At 34.6% G+C, this 17,206-nt stretch overlaps 1 pseudogene; it reads left to right on the top strand.

Moving 5' to 3' along the window:
• The first annotated feature begins 11,191 nt into the window (after positions 1 to 11,191).
• LOC149560731 (DNA replication licensing factor MCM4-like) lies at positions 11,192 to 15,308 on the top strand (annotated as a pseudogene).
• The last annotated feature ends 1,898 nt before the right edge of the window (positions 15,309 to 17,206 follow it).

The raw sequence follows: 17,206 nt of genomic DNA, 5'->3' as shown, positions 1-17,206 counted from the left end.
TATCTAAATAATGTCCTTGGACTGGTTATTGATGCCTTTTTAATATCATTTGAAGAATTGCAACTCTTCATTGCATCTTTTAGTATTTGGCTCCTCTGTCATTATTGCACCCTTTTTGATAACTAATTTGTGATTAGTATTTGTGATCAGCATGATATAATTTAAAGAGAAAACACTTACATTTTAGTATCAAGCTTGTTTTCTGAATAAATGGAGAAAAACTAGCGACATATCCATTTCAGCTTTGTTTTTTTTACTATTAGTATTTGATTATTAGAACATAACTATACATCCTTGTGAATTGGAGTTTTAGCAAAGATTTAATATTATTTGGATTTCTTTCTTATTGTAGCAAAGGTTATGGAGGCCCTGAACATTCCAAGAGGTTTCCGACGTGTGCTTTTTGAACACTTAATACTGACAGGTATTTTAAGTTTTAATAATATGGATATGTATAATTCTAGTTTTAGTACAATCTTATTGCAAGTTGATAGATTTTCTTAACAAGTTTTCAAAGTGTTTTCTGTAAATTCATTGTTCACTCCAGTTCGACCATCTTGACTTTTAGCTGCAGGTGCCTTGCCTTTGGTCAAGCATAAAGCTTTCCTTAGGCCCATGAAATATGGTGGGTAATTTGTTGGGCTTCTCCTTACCAATGAATACTTTGATGTGACCCTTACTGTATGCTTTTTCCATGCATAACATGAATAAAAAACTAGCAATACTACATTGATGTGCAATGGGTACATTGAAGAGGTAGAAAATCAAATAGAAAAAATACATTGTTCTATGTTTTGCATATATTTATGTAATACATGATTACTAGGCACCATTACGAATATCTTCCTTATTTTTCCACTGAGAAAGGACTCTAATTGGAAAATTTAGGAGCACATCTCATGATTTCTGTCTTCCTCTTGCTACCTCTCCCTATCTCCATCTCTGCTTTAGCTCTCTCTAATTATTTAATAACCTATTTATCCCTCTATCCCTAGCACCCTCTTTCTATATCTCCTTATATATTTCTCTCTCATTCACCATCTATATATCTCTTTATCGCCCCTTCTCCTTATTCCTCCATATCTCTTTATCTATTCCTCTCTATCTTTCCCACTTTATCTCCCTAAACATCTCAGCTTTTAGAGAAGCAAAAAGCTTCTACTAGTCAGGATCAAGTGAAGCAAAAGGCACTGTAGATTGAGAGCATGTGGGCATGAGTAGAAGAAATGGAGAAGGTTGCCAGGGGTACCAGTGGTGTCCTCAAGGAAATGCAGAAAAATCTTGAAGATGTGGAATAGGAAACATCAAGACAAAGACAATGTGCAACAAAAAATGAGCAAGAGCTCTGCAAAGTTAGGCATGATTTTGAGGTTCTGAGGTCTAGTATTGATAATTTAGTTGGTGTAGGGGAGTCTCTCTTGTCCTCTGAGAAGCGAATCAAAGAAATGGAGAAAATTTTGGAAGGGTAAGCCTGCTCATCATCTGTTATATATGTTTTATTTGGGCCAACTATCATGCTTTTTGAAGCTAAATTTTGACTGATCTAAATTTACTAGGTATAGGTTGTCATTGAATGTTCTCATTTTTAAAGAGATCTTAATGTTTTATTATTGTATTTCATTCACCATCATCATTTTATCAAATGTCAAATAAGTTATATCTTCATAGGGTAGACATCATGCAATACAGATGAGAATGTGTAGTAGGAATTTAGAATTTAATGATATGTATAGGCATCAACCAATTCTAAATACCATGTTATTGCTTTCTATTTTAATATAAAATGGTATGTTCAAAAGAAATAGAATTATAGTGAGGAGCACTACTCTTGTTGATTTAAAGCAGTGTTTACAATGAATATGGTCCATATAGTTTTTTAGTCATGAAAGTTAGCCACATTTTTAAGATATCAAAATATGCAAATATAGGTCATGGAAGATATTAATTTATTAAAAGAACACTAAGGATTCATTTCTACGTGTGAAACAACATTTATTTTCTCTAGATTTTCATTACCTGGATTTATCAAAAGTTCTAGGTCAAAAAAATTCTTGGAGGGGAAATAGACTTTGCTGATTATTTATTTATGAAATTCAGGCATGATTGAGTGAATGCTGTAAGTCTATCCATCAACACTAGAATATGAGATATTGATCTTCTACAGCATGAGATGGATGATGTAGAATTACATTTTTATACATTTGCTAAACAATTATTTACTCAGATGCCAGGTTAATTTCATTTCTCAGGTTGAACTAACATAGTTTTGTTTTTATAATTTCAATTTTATACGTGTACTTATTAAAATTTGTAAAAGGCTATTGAAATATCCCAGAAATCACACTTTTTTTTGAGAATTATAGGCTTATATTATTTGTCCATTATTTTTTCATTATGCCAAGCCGGCTCAATTCTGTATTACAACATTATATTTGTTATATGCCCAGCTAAATTTTTGAAGTAGTTGAATTTCATCTCTTTAGCCATTTTGTTTCTTAAATGATTAATCCAGATTGCTCTGCATCTTAACATATTACATATGATAAGAGGAAGCTTTGTGAAAGCTTTATATACTAATAAAAGTCAAGTCACAGAGTTTGCTGTATATTCTTGGTCAACATTGGACACAATTTTTATGACTGGTAATAATATTCACTTTATTTTCACCAATCAGAATCATCCACAAATAGAATGATGCACTACATGATAAACAAAATAAAAAGATGTTAGAAAATGATTGATTATGGTGTTCTTGTTCATGATGGCTGGAGCACACATTCTGGTCATTATTTCTGATTTTTTGAGTCACTTAAACCTTTCAAAATTATTTTTATGCTGGGAACTCTAGGTTATAGTCTTAGAAAAGTATTTTATTCATTAACAATTGCTTCAACCTAGCTTGTAGGTGAAGTGCACTCAATGTTCTTATTTCTCAAATAAATTTGATCCTTTCTTAGATTTGAGCCTCGAGATCATTTGAGTAGATTCCTTGTTGAAAGCATTATCCCATTACATGGCAGTGGAGCAATTAGATGGGGGTGTGAAAAGATATCAATGTGAACAATGCAAAGTAAAAGTGAAGGCTCTAGAACAACTCAAAATTGATAAAGCACCACACGTTCTTGTAATTCATCTCAAGCACTTCAGTGTAGTTGGATCTGGAGGAAAAATTGACAAAAAAGTAGACTTTTCTTGTACGTTGGATCTCAAACCATTTGTTAGCAGTTCACATGTAAGTAGCCCTTACAATACTATTTGCTAGTGGATCACATTTTCAATGGAATCTAATAACATAGTTTTTGTAATATCTAGTGGTTTTTTAATAAATTTTGCACATTTGAATGATATTCTAGTTTCTCTATCTATTGATCAATCACAGGAGGGAAATTTTAAGAACACTCTTTATGGTGTTCTTTTTCATGATGGCTAGAGCACACATTCTAGTCATTATTTCTACTTTATTCATTCATCCATAGGCATCTGGCATGCTTTAGATGATAATCGGGTATACATTTGCTACAGTTGTGAAGACATGTTTAATTTTGTGGAGCAAGCTCATTATAATTTGTGTATAATAAAATACACAAAAGAACTACAATTTTATGTAGAACCTTTTCTTTATATGGTAACACTAATTATACTGAAGTTTCTTAGACTAATTGAAGTTATTCTTATGACATTTTGTACTCTAGGTCTATTTAGTCAGTGAGAAAAGTGTGCTTTCCCAGAAAGCTTACATGATATTCTATATATGAGATAAGAAAACTAGCATTCAAATAGTAGGTGGGTTTGAATCTCAGTATAATGGCTCTAAACTAAAGAAGAGGGTGTCATTGAACATTGGATATCCAAAGGAAAACCACTTACAAGATTCATATGCCCCCCAGGTGAAAGAAAACATGCATTCTTTCCAAACGACAACAATCTCTTTTAGTGTTGCAGGTGTAAACAAGATATCCCAACAGGTAGAAAATTTGTCAAATTTCAATTTCATTCTAGAAAGTCTAGAAAAGAACACAAGTTCTAGCCAGTCATGCAATAAATCTAGATCATCAACAGATCATGATGCCACATTACAGATGGTACCTGCAAGAACCAATGGTATTCAAACAAATAATGTCTTCTAGTCAAGTCATACCATAAGTAATGGATGCACATCGAATGGGTCTAGTAATAATGTTAAGAAGTAGGAACCTAAAATAAAGGGAACTGATTCTGTTGGTAATTTTAATATTATGGTTGTTAGAAATTCTCGGAAATGTGATGTGAGCAATGATAATGAGAACTATATTGGTAGAAATTTTGAAGCTTATTCAAAAATTAATGCTAACAGATCATGAGAATGTCAAACATTCTACAAATGGTTTGACAAGTATTATTACTTGGCATCATGCTACTAAACTTCCAAAAAACGATTCAAATGGTAAACTTGTAGCTGGTGAGCATCAAGAGAATGGTAGTGTGGTCCACAATTCTATAGATAATGAGAGTGAGGCTCCTAAGCTCCTATCTCTGGAAGATGGTTCCTTATTTCAGGTGCTTGATTTTTGTATTAATGCTGCAGTGTATATGTTTGTTTTTGAGAAAATTGCTTTTAGTCCTAATGAATCTTCATATGTTCCTTTTGGTAGGGAGGCAAAAATGGTACTTTTCTCTGTAAGGGAAGGGAAATGAATGGGTCATGTGTAAAAGTTATGCATCTACATAGGTTGTAGAAATATAGTCAAGAAACTAAATGTATTTCCAGCCAAAAGTACCAAAAACACCATGGCTGAAGGCACAGCAGGCTGAATATGCTTGCGGCAGGGTCACTGTGGTGGTGACAGTAGTTGGCATCACTGCCATAGTGGCCTTGCCCCAGTGCTAGCCGCAAACATCATAATTATGATGTCCGCACAACCATTGCAAAAAAATGTGCATCACAGACATAGCGTCGTTGTCACAATCTTACATGGACGTCGCAATTGCGACGACATTGGAAGAATTGTGACAGTCGACAGCGGTGACGCCATAGCTACCACGCCGCCAAGTGCCATCACATTCCCATCGCAATTTTTTTTCGCCGTCACAATTGTGACATCCAAGGAAGTAATGGGAAGCCTACTACCATAGTGACCCCATGGCCAGATGCCGACGTGACCCCGTCGTAATGCATGGGGTGGACTTCAAAATTGTGACAAAGGCCGCATGCATTGCGACAAGACCCATGCCAGAATAGAATGGTTAAATTGTGACAAACTGGCATCAAAATTGTGATGTCAGAGGATAAATGTCATAATTTGTGACTAAAAAACAATGATGTCTATTACCGTCACAGTGGCGACACATTGCCATTGTAATTGCAACACTTAGCAATCGCAAATTTTGACCAATGCTTGGTGGAAAAGTGTAGGGTACTGGTCAAAAATGTGTTGGTCAAAAATTTGACCAATGAGTAGGTTGGTCAAATTTTTAACCAATATGGTGGTCAAAAAATGTTGGGATTGTTAGGGCATTTTCTGCCATTCATTGGTCAAACTTTTGACTAATGCTTGGTGGAAATCACCAATTCATTGGTTAAAATTTTGACCAATTCTTGGTAGTAAACTACAAGGCATTGGTCAAAATTTTGACCAATGCTTGGTAGAAAACTACATGACATTGGTCAAAATTTCAACCAATGCTTAGTCAAAAAAATTTGGGGCTCACAGTTATTGAGGTCCACTTCAGCAATGGCCGTTCCTATGAAATTTACATCTAAGAACTTTCTAATGAGATAATGTGTTATGAGCTCTTCATTAGTGGGATGGAACATGAATCTAGGAGGGAGTCATGAGTGATGCACAACTACCTCCTAGATTGATGTTCCATCCCACTGATGAAGAGCTCATAACAAATTATCTCATTAGAAAGGTCTTAGACGATAATTTCACAGGAAGGGCCATTGCTGAAGTGGACCTCAAAAACTATGAACCTTAGGGAGGGTTCAATTCCCTCCTTTATTATTCACTATGCATATAATCCCATACACCCATTTGATCTCAAATGATGATATGTACTGAATGTTGAGTGTCTGTGTTGAGTGCTCCAAAATCATCCATTTCATGCCTTCAATTGTACACAATGTCTTTCTAGTTTCTTTCTACTCGCACTCACATTTCATTTCATATGATCATCTAAAAATTGTGTCACTCTAAGGTCTCAACTATTTCCTCTTGATTGATTATACTCGGTAAGTTGGCTCACCAACTTGCCCCACTAAGTCAACTGTTCAAGTATGCTTGCCAAGTTGACCCTTTGAGTTTGGTCATCAAGTCACCCCACCAAAGTGCCTCGTCAAGGTCGATCTTTAGGTCTGCTCATCAAGCTCACTCACCAAGTCAGCTCACTCACCAACTTGCCCCAAGAAGTTTCCACTTTAAGCCCACTCACCATGTTAGATCGTTAGGCCAGCTCCCCAAGTCAACTCACCAAGCTGACAATTGAGGTACGCTCACCAAGTTGACTCTCTAAGTTTTCTCAGCAAGTCTGCCCCCTAAGACAAATCTCCAGTTCATCTCACCAAGTCACCCCCACTTGCCCCACCAACTTGCCACTTTAAGTCGACTCACGATGTCAGCTCACCAAGCCGACTCCCCTAGTCAGATTGCCAAGTTGACAATTCAAGTATGCTCACCAAGTTGACTCTTTATGTTTGCTCACCAAGTCAGCTCACCAAGTCACCCCCACCCAGTCACCTCAATGAGTCATCTCTTTAAGTCAACTCACCAAGTCAACTCACCCAATGGTTTTACCACCTTGCCTCGAAAAGTTGGCTCGTTATGTGTGCTTGCCAAGTTGCCCCACTGAGTTGCTTCTCTAAGCCCACTCACCATGTTAGCTCACTTTTTTAGCTCACCAAGTTGACTATTTAGGTACGCTCACTATGTGGGCTTACTAAGTCACCCCACCAAGTCATGTCAACAAGTCGATTGTTCAAGTATACGCTCGCCAAGTTGACTCTGAGTTCGCTCACCAAGTCACCTCAATGAGTTGACTCCTTAAGTTTTCTCACCAAATTTGCTCTCCAAGTCATCTCACCAAGTTGACTCACCATCTTGTCTCACCAAGTGGGGCTCTCTACATAGGCTCACCAATCTGCCCCACCAAGTAACCTTTGTAAGGTCGTTGATAATGTCGGCTTGCTAGGTCTATTCCCAAAGTCGACTCATCGAGTCAACTATTCAAGTATGCTCACCAAGTCACCTCACCAAGTTGACTCTTTAAGTTCGGTCACCAAGTCTACTTGCCATGTCAGCTCACCAATTCAGCTCACTAAGTCACCCCTCCAAGTTGCTTGAAGCAAAGAAAAAATTGGTGTCATTCAAACTTACCATATCTGAAGGGATATAATGGCTGAAAGTGCATATTATATTCATGGCACTAAATATGATGGCTGGAAATTGCATATCAAACCCATGTAGGATTATATTAGTCTTTCTGTTACAGATCATACTTCATATTATACCTTAAAGTGGTCATTTACTAGTCCCAAAGTGGTCTACAGAAGCCTACAATAGATAGCTAACATCTAGATGTGATACATGTTGATTATATGGCATTAAAACCTATGGATTGAATTGTTACAATTTGATTTGTGACTAATAATAGGTCTATAATCTCTCTTTTCAGTTTTAGCAGTAAACAATAAACTCATATTTTGCCATATCATTTAACTGTACATGTTTTGATTCATTGCATAGTCATTTCCTTTAATCATTTGTAATGTGTTATCATAAACAAGCATCAAAGTGAGCTCATTCTCATGAAGAGGGAACATGAATACCAGAAATATCATTAGAACCATTTTCATTGGAGCTAATAAAAAAAGCACATTAAGCTCTAAACCTTGTTTGTGTTCCTCAAGTTAAATGCTTGCAAAACAAACCTTCAATAACACCATTTTCAAGTTGCATATAAATGTCCATGGCACTGTCCTCACTATCCTTACCAGCATAATCATTTTTCAAGGCTAGAACTTACTTTTCATTTCATCCTCATGTACACCTACTTGCAACAGGGTGAACACTGACACAACATTCCTCAATAGACTAAAAGCATTGGATTACACATCCAATAGATGCTAAGTTTTAACTTTTTATTCTTTGATTGAAATTTTGCATTAGTACCAGTGTGACCTTTTCACACCTTCATAATCATTGTTGCTTCATGGAACTATCCTCACTGTCCTTACCAACATAATCATTTTTCAAGTCTGAACAAGTTGAGTTTTTTGACACTTAGTCAAGCTTCCACATTTGCTATAGATGGAGCCAGAGAGGAGCTTGATTAATGCCCTCCTCTTGAGGCTCCAAACCCAAATTCATCACAATTTCCTTAGTCTTGATACAACAACCAAACACTTGCAAATTTTGAACAATTTTATGTGTTCGAGCATCATCATTGTTAGTATTCACATAGCCAAAAATGTCCCTCTATTCACAAATTCATTTCCTGTAAAGAGTGAACAGAGAAAGGAACAGTGGGTGACTGATGAACAAACATAGTGATGCTCTTAAACAATGTTGTATGGTAAATTTCAAAATGATATCCAGAATGTGACCAAGCCTCCTTCATGATGCTCCAAATTTTCCTATTCGAATAGTGCCAATTTTTTAAATGCAAGGTAAATACCATTCAATCAGCTTTGATTACTATATTATCCATATTAAAATCTCTAATCATTTGGAGGAAAAGAAGTGGAGCTTCAACACCTATTTTTCTAGGACAAAGTACTTTTGTTTCTTCTATCAACAATTTAACACCTTATTAGAAGAACCACAAATGACATAGCCAATACAATATTCCAAGTCTCCTCTAAGATGTTCCTAATTTCTTTAACACCAGGTGACTACCATTGGCATTGATCAACTTTTTTTACCATATTATCCATATTACAAATTTACTACTCTAAAATGATGTCTAATTAATACAAATTTAGAGCCAGTACTTTAAAATGAAGTTAAATCAGTCCAGGAGTAAATGCCAGTACTTTAAAATGAAGTTAAATCGATCTAGGAGTTAGAGTAGAAACACCTTGGAAAAAGATTCATGAGAAAACATATTAGCATTGATCTTTAGCTAACTCATAATTTATTGATTAGAATTGCATAACGTCTATCTTTATCCACATCCTCAATCACCTTTTTTTTCTCATCCACTAGTGGGAGTGGAATCTGCAATCAAGTAGAAACCAATTCCCATGTGATCTCCACATGCATTAATTTTTGTTAAAAATAGACAGGAAAAATAGTATACAATTTGTTATATCAGAGTTCATATCTTGATTCTCCTCATCTTATTAGTGAATTTTGAATTGACTTCGAAGACATCTGTTTGTTCCACAGTTTTTGTATTTGGTTCTTTATTGAGAATTTTATGTTTCACACATGAAAGAGAATGTAGCGATCTGACAATATCTTCATCGGTCAAATTCAATTGAGTCTTCACTTCTGAGTAACTTAGCCTTTCGGATGCATTGAATAGCAAGAATGATGATGCCTGTGTATCATAAGCACAGAGTAAGTTACACAAGGAAAAAGAAGTGAATTCCAGATATATCAAGGAAACTGGCACTGATAAATGTGATGTATTGACTTTGCATATTTATGGTTTCTATAACACATCAATTTTAGTTTTCCTTCAAATAGATAGCATAAGTAGAAAATGAATCAAATTATCAATGTATGGTCATTAACCATTGCTTTAACTTATCCTACCCAACTAATTCTTAACCAAAATCTAGAAGAAGAAATTCCAAATAATAATCAGTATAAAATGACCTATAATGCCATTTTATATGAATCAAGGAATCTAACTATCAGCCAGTAATCAGCCAAAAAGGAAATTACCTGGTAAGTAGTAACAACAAGTTCCATAGGCTTAGGGTAAAACTTCCCATTAATAGTACAAGTACCCAGAGATTATATCCATGTAAGCTTTCTATGCTTTGTCTTTGTCTGATAGAACTGCTTGAACACCTCTACGCATCTTACCTACATTAAGTAGCAATGGTCAAAATGTTAACCTACTTTAGAAATTGGCAAATTTAAAAGGTATACTATATACAAAATGGGCATACCATTTTGGCTGGTAGGTTAAGATCAAATGATTTGTAACTCAGCCAAAACCCAGTTGTCAAAACTGTCACAGTCAAGTCTATTGTAGGATGTGTTTGAGAATTTTCATTAAGATAATCATCAAAATTTCATTGGTTCTCCTTTGCTAATGTTAAATCTATGACCTACGTACAAGCACACAAATTTTTACACAATTTACAATTAGATTAACTTCATTGATAAGAAACAAAGTGAGTTTTTTATTTATGTATGATGCAGCATACCATTCCCTCCATTTTAGAAGTAAACTGACCACCACACTGTTGCTTTAGCTTTGTCAATATGCTTCTTTCATGATCATCATTTGCACTTTTATCGAACAAAAGTCTCTATGCAAGCTTCTTCTTGTAATTTTGACAAATATTAATTATATATCACAACACATAACAAGACAAAGTCCTAAGTTTTAAAATAGCATTATATGGATGAAGATTGTCATTCATGTCATGAATTCTAGATGTGTAAAGTTTGTCATGAATTCCAAATGTGTAAAGTTGTCATTCCTCATGCTTTATGGCCTTTGGCAGAGTCTAGGTTAATCTATACTTGATAATTCCAAACAATAGTCATTTAAAATTTTTTAAAGCAATTAAAACTAGACTAGTACAAAAAGAAATTGAACCATATATTAAGAATATGGAGTATGTAACCTATACATACCGAAATAGAAAATGTATCATATTCTAATAAATAGAACTCTACTGTTATAAAAATTGGATTAGATTGTTTGAACTAATAAAGGTGAACTAGCTAAATAATGGGCTAGTAAAACATGCTTTATTGCTAGTGAGAAGCATTAAAAACTATATTAATGGTATGTTAGCCTGCACACCCAAATTTTGGGTTAGTTCAACCATGGAGATTCCTACAGTCCTATCAAATGGGTCATACTAGACAACCCTTCTATTCTACAAACATCAATGGGTGGTCCACATTGAGTGTCCAAATTTGTCCCTGCTAGCTTCTTATGGTTACCATCTAGTCTCATTTCAAATTATTGGTTGAGCACATTTGCTTTTGTATTCACTTCATTTAGTTGATTTCTCATTCAGACAATGGCATTTGAAGGTGATTTTCTGAATATTGATGCAATGAACATCTTTGAATATGATGAAGACCTTTTATGGCGAGATGGTCAGATATCCTCCTGAAGTTCTCACCATTTTTGACATTGTATTGATGGATGTAGCTATTCACCTCAAGCCTTTGTGGGAGAAGCACATACAGGTGACTGAATTATATTTTTGGAAAAATATGTTTTGTTAGTTACTATGTTTTCATTTAATGACTTTTTTGTTCCAGATTTTGTTTATTTATGCACATAAATATGCCTCAGACTTACATATAACTGCCATTGCATTCAGGCAAGAATATTCAATCTTAGAGATACAGTTAACATGCAAGATCTGAATCCATCAGGTAGGCAATTCTTTTTAAAGTTACGTCTTCATTGTTCAATGCTATTTGAAAAATCTAATAAGGGGGTTTTGTTGTCTTTGAAATCTAGATATTGAGAAGATGGTTTCAGTCAAAGGAATGATAATTCGGTGTAGCTCAATTAGACTGTTTGTGGATATGCTCAAGCACCAGTACCTGTTGATAGAGGTAATTCGTTGAATTGCAATTGAACTCTTAATATAATAGTTAAATGTGTCTTCATTTTATGTTATGTTTGTTTCTCAATTCTATTTTGCATAAACTGTGGCGAAGAATCTAAGGCTTTAAATAGATTCATGATTATGAAACTGATCTTAGAAGCTTTTAGATTCTAGGATTTTGCAAATAAGATCTTACTCCTTATTGTGACATGGCCACTATTGATCTGCTCTTTGTAACCTTAATTGGAACTAATAGGACACCATACATGAGGTTCTTCTCACATTGAGATGTTTGCTTGATGAAAGCTATATATGAGACAGCACATTTTTTTAGTGTGAAAAAATCCCTGTATGAGAAATTTTACACCAAATTTTATTCTTATATTCCATGAGAATCTTCTACCAAATTTTGTGAAATGTATTTCATGTTTTAAAAAAAAATCTCATATCTTTGCTTCACTACGTACCATGGTACTTGTTGTCTAAAAGTGTTTTTGTTGGATTTGTATTCACATCCTATTTTATACTTCAAATGCTTAGGTCAGATTGATGAACCTACACGTTGTGCAATGCCAGAATGTGCTGCTATGAATTCTTTGACATTGATGCATAACAGATGCAGGTAGGAACTTGTTGATTTTAGTTTATGGATGATTTGAAGCTGCATTTTCAAGAGTCTGAAGACAACTATATCCTTTTACTTTGTGCTTATGTTTACTAATAAGAAGATTTTAAGCCTACAAGAAATGCTTGATGTCATTCTAGAGGGGGAAATCATGTAAACTGTTAGCTTGCTGATGCACGAAAAACTTGTTGATGCGGACAAACCTGGTGATTGAATCAAGGTGTGTCTGACATTACATGATATACAAATTCTACACTCATTTTTTTTTGCCAAGTGTTAGCATTTGAAGGTTGACATTGGTTTTTTTTTTGTAGGTTATTTGGATTTTTAGAGCTATGACAGTTAGAGTGGGACCAAACCAAAGGATTTTGAAATCTCAATATAAAGCAAAGCTCTCAAGCCTATCTTAGTCCATTTAAGTTGGAAATAAGGACCTTAATGTTGTATTCTATGGTTTCTAATTCTAATTTTTAAATCATTTGCTGGTGCAGACCTACATCAATTGCCTTCATCTGAAAAAGGTAGACAAGACAAGATTGCGAACCAAAGATCCAATGGAACATCATACCAATAGTGATAGTTTTGCCTCTTTTCAAAAGGGTGATATGTCACTAGCTGATTATGAAGCTAAGGTATAAACTCATACTTTTTTCCTTTTGTATATAACATGAATTTTGCAAGCTCTAAAATTGAATTTTGACTGCTAATTTCCAAATTGAGAAGTTGAAAGAACTATCTCGCATGCTTGATATCTATGAGAGGCTAACTAGGTCCTTAGCTCTGAGTATTTGGGAGCTAGAAGATGTAAAGAAAGGGCTCTTGTGCTAGGTATCTTTCTTTTCATTCATGTTCGATTAATTGGTAATTTTTTGCATGTTCTTTGAACCATATGTTAACCATTATGCTTCTTAAACAACTTTCTGGGGGAACTATAGTAAAACTAGTTTCAGGCACTACTTTTCGTGGTGATATCAACATCCTACTTGTTGGGGATCTAGGTATGAGTAAGTCTCAACTACTTTAGTATGTGCATAAGTTGCCTCCTCGAGGCATTTATACAAGTGGTTGTGGAAGCTCTATCATTGGTTTGACTGCTTATGTATCAAAGGATCCTAAAACTAGTGAAACAGTAAGTTATTAACACAATTTGTTGATCATTGAGCTCTTTGGGCTACCTACTCCCCCACTACTACCTACCACTTTATTCAATATAAAATGCTTATTTGTTTGAACTCAACAGGTTCTAGAAAGTGGAGCATTGGTAATGAGTGATAGGGGTGTTTGCTGCATAGACGAGTTTGACAAGATGTCAGACAATGTTCATAGCATGTTACATGTGGTGTGATTTTTCTTTGAGCTCATCGAATTATGTGCTTTTACTGGTTTCTTGACTTCATAATCTATGTTGTTGGTTGACTTGTATATCAATGTCTAGTAATTCTTTTGAAGTAGGTTATGGAACAACAAACAGTGTCAATTGCAAAGGCTGGGATCATAGCATCTCTGAATGCAAGAACATCTATTTTAGCTTGTGCCAATCCTAGTGGTTCATGCTACAACCCTAGATTGTCAGTGATTGACAATATCCAACTTCCTCCAACATTTCTTTCTAGGTGGAGTATGTTTGGTTTTAGAATTCAAGCTACAGAATTTATTTGTTGTCACTCAAGTATAAAAGAATCACAAGAAATGCCTACAGGTTTGATTTGATCTACCTAGTGCTTGATAAAGCTGATGAAAAATTGCATAGGCCCCTTGCAAGGAATCTTGTTGCATTACATTATGACGAGCCAGAGGTAAGTTCTTATTTGGTCAATACTATGTATATCACTTATGCAAGACAACATATACATCCTAAGATATCTGATGAGGTAGCAGAAGATCTAATTTGTGGTTATATTGAAATGCGTAGGAAGGGAAACTTCCCTGGTAGTAGCAAGACAGTTAGCTCAATATATTCTCAAATTCAATTTTTGTATAGTATGCTTACAAGTTACACACATGAAAAAAGTAATAGTATATTTCATACTTCTACTGAAGAATGCATCTAGATGCAGGGCAATTCTCATGTTATGTTAACTTGTTCTCCTGAATGAATTGTATAGGTTATCACAATGACTCCACGCTAAATTGAAAGCTTAATAAGAATAAGTGAAGCCCTCGCCCACATCAGATACTTTGAGTGGGTAAGAAAATCCTATGTAGACAAAAGTGGGTTACATTCCTGAATGTTTTAAAGCTAGATTGAGGCAATAAAATGATATCTTACATTCCAATTTTGCAAGTTGACAAGTGTGATGTGGCAGAATCCTTCTGGCTTCTTGAAGTTGCACTTCAACAATCTGCCACCGATCATTCAACTGGTAACCATTGTGCATCTTTGGCAATGAGGATTGTCAGTTCATTTAGTTGTATATTGAATGCATTATCATCACAACATTAGTTAGCTTTGAAAGAACTATGTTAATTGGAAGCCACTGAATGCATTTGAGTGTCATGGTTACAGGGACCATTGACATGGATCTCATAAACATGGGAGTCTCAGCCAGTAAAAGAATGAGATGAGCCAATCTTATTTCATCACTGAGGATTCTTATCATGAAAGGATATAGGTAGGGGGACCATCAACCCATATTACCAAGGTAACATTCTTTATACTACCCAAAATAGTGTTGAGAAAATTGGTTGTATAGCACCTAACCAGATATGAATGAATGCGATCACAGTTAATGGAGGAAATGCACAAATAGGGATTTAAGGAAGTTAGCTTGAATGATGTAAGTAATTCTTTGTTGTGGGTAAATCTCAAGCTATTTCCAGCTTCATTTTCTTGGGGGAAATGAATACATTATGAGTTATGTTGTTCAATTTCAGATTCGTAATGTAATTGGAAACCTTGTGAGTGAGGGGTTTGTTACAATTCATGGGGACAATGTGAAGAGGACTTGAATGAGTTTTGAGGATGATATGGCCCCTATAATAATTAGTAATTAATTATTTGATAAGACTATGATCAGTGTGTTGTGGCAAACTGCTTTAATATGCCCTGAGCTTCATGCTTTGTAGTACATCGATGGGTACTTTCTCTTGTAAAAAAATCAAGAAAATTTAAGGAATCCAAAGCATGGGTGTACTATCTATGACAAAGACAACCACCGAGGTAATGATGGATATCTTATAATTCTTGCTCAGATAAGAGGATGATAATTATAAATTATGAGAATCATTGGTGTTTTGTTCTATCAAGTTTTGGAGTAAGGAAAAAGTAATTGCAATTATAAAGGTATTTTTTTCAGCCAACGTAATGGAAAAAGTTCATTTTAATGTTCACAATGGAATTTGTCCTCTCCCTCTAGTTTCACATGGTTACCTAAATATAAAGAGAATTAAATATAAAAAGAGCAATTTATTTTAATCTATATTTTAAATTAAATATGAAGAGGAAAAATTAGAATGTAATCTTGATGTAGTGATGATTCTATGGTGGTGACTTCAACAATTGAGAATGCTGAATATCATCAACAACTTGTCTTCCATACACACCAATGATGTCAATCATGGTGTCGTGAAGACTTGGTTTGCTATGAGTAGCCACAAGGGAGAAACAACAAAAGTGCAAAATGCAGATGAATTTACTTGGCACAATGCATCATATGCTCTACTATGAAGCAACTACAAGATGTGCAAACACATAGCTATTAGCTATTTCTCTAGATATGATCATAAGAAGTTTTCAAGATGTAGAACATTTTTATTATAAACTTGAAGAACTTATAAGGAAAAGGGACCGAAAAAAATGATGGCGAAGAATCATTATCAAATTGCGAAGTCATTATTCAAAATTTATGAATCAAAGGGAATCACAATGTACAAGATATTATATAGGTGAATTCAAAAGCTTTATAAGAGTCTAGCAATCATGACCATGATACATTGCAAGGATAATCTCTAATTAATGCTACTAATAGTCAGTTTCAAGCCAGAGAATTCAAGAAAGAATAGGGATTGTTTGAAATTACTCAGATGCAATACTGATGCAAATTCCTTCTATAGTACTGATGCAAGTTTAATTTATTCAAATATATATATATATCTACTGTTTTAAATTTATAGAGTGAGATTTATATGTAGTACAACTAAATGTTTCAACTAGTATACAGCCAGCCCGACCGAGCTAAAGCAATTGAGTGTCATGAATACATTCTTGATAAGATAATATAATTATCATAGTACATAGTACAACTTTTTTTTATAACACTCAAATTTATGTTTGAGATTACAAATTCTATACCTGAAATATAAATTTTTTGACAAGAAAATCAATAAAAGCTGATTATCAAAGAGTTCAAGTTGTAGATCCCACCATGGCACAAGGAATTCCAGTTTATTTTTCTTCCTACAATTGACTTTCCATTGGACCAATCTCAGATTTCTCGAAACCGTTTTTCCTCCTCCTACAATCCAACAAAGAGTGTGTATCAAATCTAGAAAATTTATAAATAATCAAGTCATCTACACAATCATGTTCATCTCATTCCAAAGTTCAATCAAAGGTCAAGATAACTAATTGCCTTAGATTTCCATATTGGAAAGGATAATCCAAGTTTTGGGGCTAGATATCATTAGTGTCGAGTTTGTGCAGATTGACCAAATGGATAATGGTTAGATTTTTCTACATGGAATTGAAAGACATTGTTTCAAGGTTTGATGAAAAAGATTTGTTTTTGAGCATACAGATTGATGTATCTTTGAATGGGATGCAGGAGCTCGGTGACAAACTATTTGCCAAAGTACAAGAGGAATGAATTATTTTTAATTGCCTTAAATTTTCTACATGTTGAGTTTCT

The sequence above is a fragment of the Cupressus sempervirens genome, chromosome 4, assembly GCF_028749045.1.
Source record: "Cupressus sempervirens isolate cs-2001-9-10 chromosome 4, ASM2874904v1, whole genome shotgun sequence".
Classification (NCBI taxonomy): domain Eukaryota; kingdom Viridiplantae; phylum Streptophyta; class Pinopsida; order Cupressales; family Cupressaceae; genus Cupressus; species Cupressus sempervirens.
Note: the sequence above shows the minus strand (reverse complement) of the source record. Positions and strands in the feature narration are given on the sequence as shown.